General features: G+C 46.6%; 1 long non-coding RNA gene across 1 annotated transcript; it reads left to right on the top strand.

The window, feature by feature from the left end:
- The first annotated feature begins 8,594 nt into the window (after nucleotides 1-8,594).
- On the top strand, nucleotides 8,595-9,388 carry LOC138775868 (uncharacterized). The gene is made up of 3 exons (XR_011360665.1): nucleotides 8,595-8,614; nucleotides 8,745-8,786; nucleotides 9,351-9,388. It is a non-coding gene; the product is annotated as an uncharacterized lncRNA (long non-coding RNA).
- The last annotated feature ends 338 nt before the right edge of the window (nucleotides 9,389-9,726 follow it).

Genomic DNA, 9,726 nt, shown 5'->3' on the forward strand with positions numbered 1-9,726 from the left:
CATGATGACTGGAGTACTCCTTTAACCCCTTAAGGACAGAGCCTGAAATGGCCTTAATGACAGAGACAAATTTTATGAATATGACCAGTGTCACTTTATTCATTAATAACTTCGGGATGCTTTTACCTATGCGGCTGATTCTGAGATTGTTTTCTCGTGACATATTGTACTTCACATTTCTTGTAAATTGGAGTCGATACTTATAACGAATCTTTATGAAAAAACCCCAAATAACGTTAAAAATTGTGAAAAAATGCATTTTTCCAACTTTAAAACTTTTCTGCTTATACAGAAAATGGTTATACCACATAAATTATATATTAAATAGCATTAGCAACATGTCTACTTTATGTTGGCAGCATTTATTAAACTATATTTCATTTTTTTAGACAATAGAAAGCGTAAAACATTAGCAGCAAATTTCCAAATTTTCTGTAAAATGTCAAAATCAGATATTTTTAGAGACCTGTTCAGGTGTAAAGTGTATTTGAGGGGACTGTATGTTAGAAAGCCCCACAAAGCACCCCATTTCAGAAACTGCACCCCCCAATACTCTGCAAAAGCACATCTAGAAAGTTTTTTTTAACCCTTTAGGGGAGTCACAGAAATAAAAGCTAAGTGTGCAAGAAATTTGAAAATTTTAATTTTCTGTGCAGAGATTTTATTGTAATCCAATATTTTTCATAATTATAAACCAATTACCAGAGAAATCCACCCCAATATTTATTGCCCCGTTTCTGCAGTTTATAGAAATACCCCATATGTGACCCTATTGCGCTATTTGACGCAACCACAAGTCTCAGATATAAAGGAGCGCCTAGTGAATTTTAATGGCTCTGTTATATTTGGTCATTTCTGACTGTACCACTTCAGGTTGGCAGAGGCTCTGGGGTGCCAAAACCTAAAAAACACCCCTAAAGGGGCACCATTTAGAAAACTACACCCCTCAAGGAATGTAACAAGGGGTGCGGTGAGCATCTGGACCCCACAGGTGCTTCACAGATTTTCAGAACAATGTGGCGTGAAAAAAGACAAAAGTATTTTTTACACTAAAATGTTGTTCTAGCCTTCAATTTTTCATTTTCACAAAGGGATAAAAGGGAAAAAAAAAACACAAAACATGTAGCGCAGTTTCTCCCGAGTACGGAAATACCCCACGTGTGGACATAAAGTGCCAAGCGGGCGCAGCACGAGCGTCCAAAGGGAAGGAGCGCCAATTGGCTTTTGGAAGCTGGATTTCACTGGAATGGATTTCAAGGGCCACGTCGCATTTACAGAGCTCTCGTGCTGCCAAAACACTGGAAACCCCCCACAAGTGACCCCATTATGAAAACTACACCCCTCAAGGAATCTAACAAGGGGTGCAGTGAGCATATGCACCCCACTGGTGACGGGCACAAATGTGGAACAATGTGACGTGAAAGTGAAAATTTTCATTTTTTCACTTTCACGGCACAAATGTGCCCGTCATCAAGGGGTCCATATCCTCATTGCACCCCTTGTTAGATTCCATGAGGGGTGTAGTTTCCAGAATGGGGTCACTTGTGGGGGGGTTTTCACTGTCTTGGCAGCACGAGGACTCTGTAAATGCGACATGGCGTTCATCATCCATTCTAGCCAAATCCAACCTCCAAAATCCAAATGGCGCTCCTTCCCTTCGGAGGCTTGCACTGCATCCACATGGAGCTTTATGTCCACATGTGGGGTATTTACGGACTCGGGGGAAATTGCTCTACACATTTTGTGTTTTTTTTTCTCTTTTAACCCCTTGTGAAAATGATAAATTCAAGGCTAGTTCAACATTATAGTGTAAAAAATATAATATTTCATTTTCACGCCACATTGTTCCACATTTGTGCCCGTCACCAGTGGGGTCCATATGCTCACTACATTCCCTGAGGGGTGTAGTTTCCATAATGGGGTCACTTGTGGTGGGTTTCAACTGTCTTTGCAACACAGGGGCCTTTTAAATGCAACATGGCCCTCGAAATCCATTCCAGCCAAATCCAGCCTCAAAAAAACAAATGGCGCTCCTTCCCTTTGGAGGCTTACCCTGCACCCGCCTGGCGCTTTATGTCCACATGTGGGGTATTTCCGTACTCAGGGGAAATTGCTCTACACATTTTGTGTTTTTTTTTATCTTTTTTATCTTTTTAAAAATCAAGACAAGATCAATGATTTAGAGTAAAATTTTTTTAAAAAATTACACTAAATGTTGGTCTAGCTTTGATTTTTTTCCATTTCCACAAGGGGTTAAAAAAGAAAATGAACGCAAAACGTGTAGGGTAATTTCCCCTGAGTACGAAAATACCCCACATGTGGACATAATGTGCCATATGGGCACAAGGCAAGCCACCAAAGGGACAGAGCGCCATTTAGAGGCTGGAATGGAGGATGGAGACCATGTCGCAATTACAAAGCTCCTGTGCTGCCAGGACAGTAGAAACCCCCCACAAGTGACCCCATTCTGGAAATTACACCCCATAATCTAACCCCAGAATCTAACGAGGAGTGCAGTGAGCATATGGACCCCACTGGTAACAGGCACATATGTAGAACATGTGCCGTGAAAATAAAAAATACCATTTTTTTCATTTTCACGTCCCAAATGTGGCCGTCACCAGGGGGCCATATACCCGCTGCCCCCCTTGTTAGATTCCTTATCGGGTGTAGTTTCCAGAATGGGGTCACTTGTGGGGGGTTTCTACTGTCCTGGCCGCACAGAGGCTTTGTAATTGCATCATGGCATCCTCTTATGGGAATGGCGGCCATACCTATTTAGTTGGGGAAAAGGGACAATTATTAATTTATTTGGGGGTATTAGGCCAATTATTAGTTTATAAGGTTGAAAATGACAGATGTCCATCAAATTCAACCTGTGTTGATCCAGAGGAAGGCAAAAAACCCTTGTGAGGCAGACGACAGTAGCCTCATCACAGGGGAAAAATTCCTTCCTGGCTCCATAATGGCGATCAGAATAATCCCTGGATCAACGTGAGCCCTGAAATAGGAATAAGGGAAGGAATTTAGAAAATGTAGAACTCCAATGACGTGTGGTACGCCTTGAAGCGATCCAGTATGCAGAGGCCGGGGTGATCAGGACAGGTGTCACACTGGAAAATGGCGTCCGCCACACTCTGCACTTTTTCTGGGGTCTCCTGTTTTCCAGTGTGGGGACGTCACCTGGAAAATGTTGTCCTGGTGCGATACGGGGTCCTTCATATCCAGAAGCGCTGGGTCCGCTCCATGGCTGCTAAATATTAGGGCTCTATTACTGCTTCTGATATTCTCGGATCGTGCCGCAAGGTACAGTAGCTCGGGCAGCGAGGGACCAGAAGAGGGGGTGCTGGTATAAAATTTATCCCCGTACGGGTGGTAACCTTTATCCAGCAGTGGGAAGATCAGTTCCCGAACGATCTTCCCACTAACTCTGATGATGGGGGGGGCATCTGGGGGCTGGATTCGGGTGTCCCTTCCTTCATACACTCTAAGGTTACGTGCACACTGCGGAATGGCGAAGGATAACCCTTTGTGCATTCCACAGCTGGCACCCACCGGCAGACTGATGCAGGCGCGTGTCTCCGTCTGTGTCATAGACTCCATTCTATGCACGGGCGGATTCCGCTCTCCGTCCAATGTGTTCATTGTTTGGACGGACAATGGAATCTGCCCGTGCATATAATGGAATCTATGACATGGGTGGAGACACGCGCCTGCATCAGTCCGCCGGTAGGTGCCAGCTGCGGAATGCACAAAGGGTTATCCTTCGCCATTCTGCAGTGTGCACGTACCCTAAATCTGTAAGTGTACCCTGTAAGTGTACACAGAGTTTGTAGAATTTCACGCCATACCGTCATCTCTTATTGGGACGGTACTGGCGAAAAAGACGTGTCTGGGGGGCAGCGTACGCTACGCTACCCCCAGACACGTCACTGGATGATGAGGATGAGGATGAATGGAGGAAAAAAGGATCCCCCCATTCATCCTCACTGGCTGTTTTGGTGTCGGAGACAATAATAGCGTATGCGTTATCAGCAGACCGTGGCAGTAGGATATAGAAAAAAACACCCTACGCCAAAAAGGATGAGTCGCTGGTTAGCAGCGCACTTACGTGCAATGCTGATCAGCACTCGGCGGTAGGGTGCGGGAAAAAAAAAAAATAATAATATTGGAAAAAAAAACAATTTTCTACATGCTGAACATCCCTGTAGCTACTGATAAGTGTATAATATACACTTATCAGCCGCTAGGGGGCAGTATTCCGGAAAAAGCCGGAAAAAGCCGACGAGGGACCCGGAAAAAGCCGAAGGGGAGCGACGGAAATAGCCGAAGAGGACGACGCGAGAATAGGACGCCTCAGACCCGGAAGACGCCGATCGGGACCCCGGATCCGGTGAGTATGTCCCAAATACCTGCTCTGGACCCCCCCTACACTTATATCACCGCGATCGGCCGGTCGGTCCCGGCCGGCTGATCACGGCGATCGGGACCGTGGCACCGGGCCACCATTACTTTTATCAGTAATGGCGGTCGGTGCCGTCCTCGGACAGCACCGACCGCCATTTTTTTCCGGGTCATCGATGACCCGAAAAGCTGCAGATCGCCGCTATTGGCTGATCTGAATTGATCAGCTAATAGCGGCGATCGTCAGCACGGAGGGGGTTAATCCCCCCCCAGTGCCGACAAGCTATGGTGGTCTGCTGTTAGTAACAGCAGCCATCATTACCCGATCGCCGCGTGTTTACACGCAGCGGTCGGGTAAACATCGGGCGTAAATTTACGCCCTGGTGCGTTAAGTACCAGGCTGCGAGGGCGTAAATTTACGCCCGATGTCGTTAAGGGGTTAATATATATATATATATATTAGAATGCACTCTGATATATTATTAGGTGTAACATACATTTACTGGCAAATAGCTGCTATACTGTAGGCCCCAAACTGTACGGGTGACGCCTGCCTCAATGTCAAGCGGCGTTGACATGTCAATTCTTGGAGCGGAGAGCGGAGGAGAGAGGAAGCGTGTGAGCCCTCTCATAGAGTCTCTGTTTAACACTGAGGCTTCTGCCACAGATCTTTGCTGCCCCGGTCTTGCAGGCCAGATGTGGCTCTTTTGATGGCCGCATCTGGCTCACAGCTCACCTACTGCCTGCCCGGACGTGCTCCTCCAATCCAATCAGCACAGAGTGGGAGCGTGGGGCTGCTGTGGCTGTCAAAAGGAGGCTGTCCACTGTCAGACACTTTTGGAACGGGCAGTGCTGCGGCTGCAGCTCCTCTCTCAGCGGCCCGCGGTCTCCTGTGATCTTCCAGTGCCGGCAGCATGGTAAAGAGACGCTGCCTGTGCCGGATGTGTCAGGCAGCCTTTATCATAAATTATAGAGGCTGCAGAGGCAAGCGACCCAAGCAGTGTCTCTGTACTATGCTGCCTGCGCCGGAAGATCACTGGAGACCGCACACTGCCGGGAGAGGAGCTGCTGGGAACGGGTGACAGGTGAGCTTTTGTTTTTTTTCTGGTGGGGAAGTGCGGGGGCCGGGTTGGTGGCAATAGTAGGGCACTGCACAGAGGGGAGGAGCTGGATTGGGTGACTATATAGGGCACTAGGGGGGGTATTGGCTACTATATGGGGCACTATTGGGGGGATTAGATACTAAATGAGGCACTATTGGGGCGTATTGGCTACTATATGGGGGGGTATTAGATACTATATGGGGCACCATTGGGGGGGTATTGGCTACTAAATGGGGCACTATTGGTGGGTACTTGATATATGGGCATTATGGGGGTATTGGCTACTATAGAGGGCACTATTGGGGGGTATTGGATACTACATAGGGCACTATGGGGGTATTGGCTACTATATGGGGCAATATTGGGGAGTATTGGATACTATATGGGGCACTATTGGGGGGAATTGGATACTATATGGGGCACTAGTTACTATACCGGGCGCTATGGGTGAATTAGATACTATACCAGGCACTATGGGGTATTGGCTACTATATGGGGCACTGTGGGGGGATTGGCTACTATATGGGGCACTAATGGGGGGATTGGATACTATATGGGCACTATGGGGGTATTGCATACTATATAGGCCACTATTGGGGGGATTAGATACTATACCAGGCACTATGGGGGGATTAGATACTATACCAGGCACTATAAAGGGATTGGCTACTATATGGGGCACTGTGGGGGATTGGCTACTATATGGGGCACTGTGGGGGGATTGGCTAATATATGGGGCACTATGGGGGGATTGGCTACTATATAGGGTACTGTGGGGGCATTAGCTACCATAAGGGGAACTATGTGTGTGTGTGTGTGGGGGGGGGGGGGGGCATAGTGTGCATGTGGGGGGTAGTGTGTGGAGGGGGTCAGGTGGGGTAGTGTGATAGTGGAGGGGGTCAGGTGGGGTAGTGTGTGTGGGGATGGTGGTCGGGTTAATTGCGGGTTAACAGCAGAGGGGACATTATTACTATACGGAGGGTACAGCACGGGGCATTATTACCATATGGGGGCACAACATGAGGCATTATTGCTATATGGGGACACAGCAGGAGGCATTATTACTATATGGGGACACAGCAGGAGGCATTATTACTGTCCGCTTATGACGGCATACCCCGGATGTTTTAGGACCCTATCAACGCCCCTGTACTAAAGTATATGACGATCTCACCATATGTATACTGCTTGTATATGTACAATGTATATGTATATGTATACTGCCCATCCCGAAGGTGCAGGGTAGGAGGGTAGAGATAGTAGGGAGCACCTATGTCCCTAATAGGCCCTATGTCAGGTGCACCAAACTACCCCTGCTTGCTCAGAGAACTGTCGGGGTGTAAGCACCCTAATAAAAGCGACCCCTGCCCGGTCCAATTCCTCTCCAATGCCCTATGGTCACCCTATCATTTACTCCCAACTGGTTCCATCCACAAGGAATAGTCGGGGGAGATTGTTACGGCAGCTTGTAGCCGGCGCCAAAACAAAGAAAGTTGTAAAAAAAATACACACAAAAAATGGCCCAAAAAGAACATCACATGTTGGCACAGTCACATGCCCTGGGTGTAGCATATGGCTCCACCCACATTAGGGCATTTTTGCCCTGACAGGTCCCTGAGCGAGCAGGGGTAGTTTGGTGCACCTGACATGGGGCCCATTAGGTACAAAGCTGCTCCCTACTATCTCCATCCTCCTACCCTGCACATTCAGGATGAGCAGACCACCATTCATCTACAAGCAGTATACATATGGGGACTGGTCTATACCATGCAGCAATTAGACAAAGACCCAGGCTTCCCTTGTATTCTCTCTCTATCGCCTCTCTGCCTGTGTCTTCAGCTCTGTACCTGGTATGGACCTGACAGATTCTCCTGAAAGCTGAGCTGTGATTGGTTGCTGTGGGCCGGCGACACCAGTTTCAGTGTTAAGCTAAGTGCACACAATGTATTTTTTATGACAAGAATGGCCGTTCTTGTGATAAAAGATTGCACTGCATTGAACTCTATGCAAACAGCATTTTTTATTCACACGCTGTATTGAACAATGGCGGTTGTTAGCTACAGCTGCACAATCAATTGACTTGTCCATTATTTACGGCCGCTAGTGCAGGAACAACAGCCGATGTTCAGACTCTGGTCACCATTTTGATGGCCACCATATTGGATCAAGGGCAAATTTTCCAATGGGAAAATTCACAAACATAAGTGTGCCGGTTCACAAACAGACACTCAGCTAGAAAAGAGTGGGGTCCTCCTAGCCAGAGCTCCGATTCTGCAGATTATTGCGCCTTGTAATAAAGACAATGATCATCGACTGATTGGTTATTTTTGGTCCTGACCTACAAACATTGGCCGCCGACTGCGCATCACTACGTGTAATAATGATGCACGGCCGATGGCTGATGACTGTATAAAGAAAATAATAAAGTATATACATACCTCTGCCCGCTCCCCGATGCTTCTGTCCGCTCCCCCATATTTTCCTGGCTTCTGCCCGTTGTCCGCAGCTGCCAGTGGAACTTCACAGACCATCTCTGGAGTTCCACCAGCGGCTAAGGACAGCGGGCAGAAGCAATGAAGATACTGGGGAGCAGTATGCAAGAGCAATGTGATCGGCTTAGTAATCCCGCTGTCTGCCCTCTCCATGGAAAAGGTAGAGACAGCCCCAGGACCACATGGAAAAACCTAGATGTTATCCATATGGTCCTCGGGCTGCCCCCCACCTTCTCCACAGAGCGGACTGACAGCGGGATTACAAATCTGACCATTTTACTTCATAGCCCACTAAATCAGCCCCCCGTCTGTTTTTGGAAGAAATGAGTGTGTGTCTAATCCTGGATGAGCAGTGTAATAGTGCCCCCACCTACACCCTATCCCATCCAAGCACATAGGTCAGATGGGCACAGAAGGAGGTCTCATGCTCAGCAATATACCAATGTCCTCTGCTTACTCTCTCTATTTCCTATTTCAGGCTGGACTGGATGACGGCGAGGGTGAGTTTTGTCTATAATATCTCTATGTATCTATGTATCTCTACAATGTATAAAGCAGTTCTCTAAACTAACGCTTTTCTATTGTTTTTTCTTCAGATGAAGAATCGGATTTCGGGTGAGTAAATCTAAACTGAAGATATAAAACTTGTGTGACCCTATAATTCCTCCCCTATAGACCCCGATCATCACTGATGTCTCTAATGTGTGTTAGTTTTTCACTATCTTCTCTATTCTATCACTAACAGGAGCGACATCGACGACATCGCGGAGGATTCGGACGATTGGGAGTAAGTATCTCATAGTCTCGTCTTAAACAACAAGCCTATAAAAATTACAGGTGTTAGGAGCTTTTTTTTGTTGTTTTTTAAGGGGTAATTCAGCAAAAAAAATTCTTTTGAATCAACAGGTGCCAGAAAGTACCAGAGATTTGTAATTTACTTCAATATAAAAAAATATCCAATACTTATCAGCTGCTGTATGTCCTGCATGAAGTGGTGTATTCTTTCCAGTCTGACACAGTTGCTCTATGCTGCCATCTAAGTCTGGGACAGGAACTGCACTGTAGCAAATCTCCATAGAAAACCTTTCCTGCTTTCCAGACTGGAAATAATACCACTTCCTGCCGGACATTCAGCAGCTGATAAGTAATGGATGACTTGGGATTTTTTAATGGAAGTAAATTACAAATCTCTAAACCTCTGGCACTTTTCTGGCACCAGCTGGTTTGAAAGGAAAAACTTTTTGCTTAACAATCCTTTCTACTACCTTCTTATTGGTGAAGTTCTGCCAGAAAACTGATGTCTCCAACGTGTGTTTGGTTCTCACCATCTTCCCTATTCTATCACCAACAGCAGCGACGACATCGATGAGCGTCTGGAGGATTTGGAGTAAGTATCTCACAGTAACATATAGTATATTAATATAATCAGTCACAGACATGTTTGCAGGGGATCACGTATTAAAAAACAAAACTTTGAAAAACAGCATTTGGAGCTTTCTGCATTTTGGAGTGCCAGAGATTTGTCATTTACTTAAAAATCTCAACTCTTCCAGTACTTATCAGCTGCTGCACGTCCTGCAGGAAGTGGTGTATTCTTTCCAGTCTGACACAGTGCTCTCTGCTGCCACCTCTGTCCATGTCATGAACTGTCCAGAGCAGCAGCAAATCCCCATAGAAAACCCCCTTCTACTCTCCAGACTGGAAAGAATACACCACATCATGCAGGA

The sequence above is a fragment of the Dendropsophus ebraccatus genome, unplaced genomic scaffold, assembly GCF_027789765.1.
Source record: "Dendropsophus ebraccatus isolate aDenEbr1 unplaced genomic scaffold, aDenEbr1.pat pat_scaffold_2305_ctg1, whole genome shotgun sequence".
Lineage (NCBI taxonomy): Eukaryota > Metazoa > Chordata > Amphibia > Anura > Hylidae > Dendropsophus > Dendropsophus ebraccatus.